Raw genomic sequence first — 5,180 nt, 5'->3', positions numbered from 1 at the left:
AGTAAGCAAGCTCCGAACTTTCTCGCGTTATCCTTGTAAACATCATTTATAGTCTAGACTCTATAGACAGTCTGCAAGTCTTTTGTAAATAGCTCTGCGTTCCTTCAAACTTGTCGTTTCGGCTATAAAAGGTCTGTTACGGAAGTTCATTTTCCTTCGACTATCGTGGTTCGTAGACTTCCGAAATAGTTGTTTGCGGAAAGGCTGCAGGCACTGGCCAACAAAAATCGAGGGACAGTACATAAGTTGAGAGGCTGTCTGCAGACAACATAACACTTCGCAGAACTGAGTCACTAGACTACCTACAAACTGTCCGAATGATGTTCTTTTTTTTTTTGAGCGTAGACAACCTGTTTTGTCTCGACACCTGGCTGTGCCAGGGCCCTTTAGCTTGTCGCCTAGTCAAGCTATAGCTAGCTAGAAAAAACTATGAGCTAGACAGTCAAGCTAGTCAAGCTTGTGAGGCTAGTTGGTGAACGACCCTTGATGCACATCTTGCACAGGACTACACTCTCAAGCACAAATAATAACAAAGTCCTTTAATCACATAGGGAGGACCAGATGTCATTTATTAGGGAGGGAAACGCAGGATATGGTGAATAAGCACCAACTAAATGGCACGGCCAGGCCACCGCCACAAATAAAAACAGGACTGCTAACAGCTGATGTCTCGCCTTTCTCTTCCAATTCGTGTAAGGTAGCAAACCGCTTGTCATACTAGAATATTCTCTTTTGATTTTCTTCTCGCTTTTGGATTTCGACATATCTCTCGATAAGGATGAGATTAACTATGAAGGCTTGGCAAGTCAGTATACCCGCACGAATGTCGGAGGGCTTCTATCGTCAATGTTCACAAGCGCAGATCATAAAAGTTGAGCTAATGACAGCTCCAAAAATGGTCGATTGTTGTTACAATCTGTCCTCGAGTGACAGCAAGCTATCCAGGAAGAATAACTGATAACAAAGCCCCTGGTGAAAGCTCATTTTAAGATAAAAACAAAGATAGCGAGATCAGTAGAAGGGCACGATGCCACGGAACTCATAATCCTTGTAGACTGTCCCTCGACAAGGACACTACTAGCCTTTGCAATTCGATAAGCAGCCTGCGAAAAGCGATCTGGAAATCAAGCATCTAAGAAAAAAGAGCAGACAGCGAGGTCAGAAGCGATACCACAAAAATCAGACTCGTCGTCTAGCATCGCTCCTTCGACAAAGACACCGCTTGTCCTTGGCATCCGATAGCAAATCAGCGAGCGAATACTTATTCCGACATCAATACAACGAAAACAACAAAACAGAAAAATAAGCCAAACTCGACGATGTCGTCTTCGTCGGTCCCTCGACAAAGACGCTATAGCCCTGGAAATGCGTAAGCCGCTTTGAAAGGTCCTACAGCATCGTTTCTGGTTCTTTTTTACATCTTCGGGATGCTTAGTCGGCCTCAAACGAACCGGCGCATGGGCCCGCTCAAAAAGCGATAGAGGAGTCATACACACGCCACGCAAAAACTAGCCAGGCTGCCGCCCCCTCCCCCCTTAAAAAGCCGCGCCGTGATCTTTCAGCCACGATCAGTCGGGGCGCCATCACATCCTCCTCGTTGGTCGTGCCCATCCCCGTGCGATCAGAAGTGGAGATCCGCCATTTCGGCCCAGAGCATCGACGCAACCTTCGCCACCACGTTCCGAAGAAGAAAGAAAATAAGGAAAAGAAAACGATGAATGAGAAGAAAAAGAACAAAAGCGAGAAGAAAGGGGGCGAGGAAGATACGTGTGGCCCTCGGCCGCCCACGGCCTGATTCGACCACGGAATAAACAAGAGACTCCCCCAGGAAGCGCACACGGCGCTGCATCGAAAGAAGGGACGGCGCTCGCAGCTTTGCACGCGCGGGCGCAGGGTTGTGCATTCCGTGTACAACGCCGTTTGGTGTTGCACGCGCGGAAGACGCGTGAGAATATGCACTGCCGTGCAGTCACGTGCGCACGGCTATATATACTCACGAGTATAGCAGCACTAGTTGTTCCGTGCAGTGCAGGACTCCTAATAACTGAACGGGGACTCGTGACGACCAAAGGGTATATACTTCGGCTCATCGGCCATTATCAGGTCACCATCGTCGTCATCATCGGTATCATCATCAGCAGCAGCAGCAATAACATCTTCATTATCATTGCTACCACCAAACCAACAGCCCGTACCCATAGTCAATAATCAATACCACGATCACCGTAATCGTAGCCATCATCGCAGCCACAACTACCACGTCGGCATCACTGCTATCATCATGATCATCATCATCGTTTAGGTCGACTACGGGACGAATGTCCATTGCAACGATCTCCAAGTACACTTCTACGACGTTGGCCGACACCCGTTCCTTGCCTGCAAATTTCGTAATGCCAGACGACCTATACATTGTCCTCTGCTGTCCTCGAGTGCGTTTTCTTTCCCCTGGAACTCATTTTATTATCCTAACGTGCCTAATACACGTTTACATCTGATATCCCAATACCACCCGTTATCTGCCCTATACGCATTACGTGAGCAGCCCCATCTACATACTCCTTCATGCTTTTCACTCCCCCCCCCCCCCCCCCTTCCCAACTATATAGAATATCAGCTACACCCGTTCACTAGTTCTATAATTCATGCTGCCGTCCTCCTGTTATAACACTTTGCGCTGTATCGTTTATTGCGCGGTTTCCAACTTTTTGCACAAGTTTCGCGCACGCAGGTTAGCGCTGGTTGAAATGCATTGTCTGTACACGTTCCTTTTAAAAGATAACTGTATAAGCAGCCGTTCAATGTCATATAGTGCCCGACTTGAGCGCCTGCGATATATACAGTCAGACCACCAAAGGCTCAACAACAGGGCGCGTTTTGTTAGTACAAGGGCGGGGGCAGATCACTTTGGAATGGTGAGCGTTGACAGGTCAGGTGTCTCCTCGAAAAGTGATGTACTCGTCGGCCCAAGTTTGAACGAGCACTATATGATCTTCGAAGATTCGTCACGCTACCTTCGGCAAAATCCCGCAAGTAAATTTCCAGATTTCACCTTTCCCGTCATCATATGTGCTAACGTGTGCGCGATGGAGAAAAAAAAAAACTGACAGTCATGAACTCGCATTAGTTGCGACACTTGTTTGCAATGCGCTCGTAACAAATGTCGTGACAAAGGCAGCAGGGTAAAAAAAAAGGGGGGGGGGGGAGCATAGCAATAACCACATGCAAAACATCGTAAACGAGGCCGATGTCGTGATCTGGTGCGGAACAATTACACGCGTTCTGTATTTTATTGAACTCATGCTAAGGTTAGGTTAGGTTGGGCTACGCTCGGTTAGGCTATTCCGACGGTATCCGGAGCCGGTCGCAGATTGCGTCCGTATAGTAAAGTGTGTTGAGATTCGGTTTGCGATACAGAACGCAAGCAAAGATGCCCACTACTGATTCTATCTGGCAAAGACAGACGTCCAGCGCTAATACGCGCGGCGACATAAAAACACACGCCAGAAAAAGAGTCGATACAATGTGTTCGAACGTCTCGGGCTTTCCCCGATCAGGCCCTGCCCGCAACTTCCTCGAACAAACTGCCCCACAAGCATCGAGTCGCGCCATGCCGCCAGGCACCCCCGAGCAATCGTGGCAGGTTGAATGAGTGCCCGTGCGCTGCCTGCACAGCAGGTGTTCGTAGTAAAAACGGCCGGCGCTTCATTCACGAAAAAAAAGCCCGACCAAGCAGGTCCCTCAGCCGGCAGCACCCCTCCCTCCACAAAACCCCCCACTGCCACCCCCTCGGGCGTACAGCTGGCCACAAGTGGATCGACCGGTGTGTGTGCGCGCCGGGAAACACGTCGCGGCAAAAACCTCTACAAGTCGTCTTCCTCCTCTCATCTTTAAACCGCCGCGAGCGCTCTATACTCCGTTCCTTCATGAATGGGCGTCAGTTGTGTGTGCGTTCGCGCGCTCTCGTCATGGCCAGGTTTATGTTACTCGGAGAAGTGGCGCGTGCGTGTGCGTTTAATTGCGGGCGGTCCGACGTTTACGCCGAGGCGCGACGCGGCGTTTTAGGCGTCTCTCTCGCGTCTGTGCGCGCGCGTGTGTGTGTGTGCTCAAGACGCCGGCGGTAGAGACTACTACGGCTGTCTGGTTCTTTTACAGTGTATAACACATTATACCAAAGCGTTGCGTTTTGCGTGGGCCATGCGGAACAAAGGCCCCTTTAGCAGACGAGGTGCTGGCAGAAATAAAGATGGAGTGCTTCTTCGTTCCACGGGAATCCCTCGACTACAGTATATAAACGCACTGAAAGGGCAGTGCAAAATAGATAACAGCCAGTGTAACGGCTGTCTGCGTCGTCCTTTGTTCGCCTCATGCATCGATCATCTCTGGCATTCACGCTGTCACAAGCGCGGAAGGAGCAGCGCGTTGTAGCCTACGAACAAAATCGCGACCCTGCGATTAGGGTTAAGCTTGCAGACGACAACGACGTCGCTGCTGCCGGCTGTTCCAGCATTCCTTCCTTTGTTTCTAACATGCGAGAGCAGACGAAACAGAAATCGCCGTGCGGAACGCGTCTGCGATTAGGGTCAAGCTAGCAGACGACGCGCTAATACGGGACAGGTGTCTGTTCCGGTTGTCTGTTATCCCAGTCGAAAAAGAAAACAGGACTTCAATGTTACCCAGCCTTGAAAGGGCCACGAAAGAAAGCATCCCATTCGCAGCGATTCGCTGCGCCTTTCAAGTTGTGCCTTGTTCGTCGCCGACGTGCGGCGCGTAGCAGACGACGCCACCAGGATGTCCCGCGGAGGCGTTTCGAAACTGGCGAGCAGACGACGCAAGGCGTTGTCGTCTGCTTCTCTCCTCTTCGGCTAATAAATGTGATGATAACAAAAAAATAAGTATGCCCGTCTCTCCTCGATGGCCCCGCTTGTGCGTGGAAGCAAAGCCCACGCGTTAGGGCTCTCCTTCACACAACCGGCGGTTGTAAGAAACTACGCAGGAATGGAGTGAGCGCGCACTACTACGCACGCGGTCGCATAATACACGCTCTCCCCCTTTGGCGGCCATAAAAGAGAGAATGGCCCGTTCGCTTGTCTGTGTGGGAATCGTATCGAAAACAACGTCGCAGCGCCGCGCAGTCGTCGTTTTGAAGGAAACGCGGCTTGCGCGCGGTCTTTTCTGAA

Source organism: Dermacentor silvarum, chromosome 5 (assembly GCF_013339745.2).
Source record: "Dermacentor silvarum isolate Dsil-2018 chromosome 5, BIME_Dsil_1.4, whole genome shotgun sequence".
NCBI lineage: Eukaryota > Metazoa > Arthropoda > Arachnida > Ixodida > Ixodidae > Dermacentor > Dermacentor silvarum.
Note: the sequence above shows the minus strand (reverse complement) of the source record.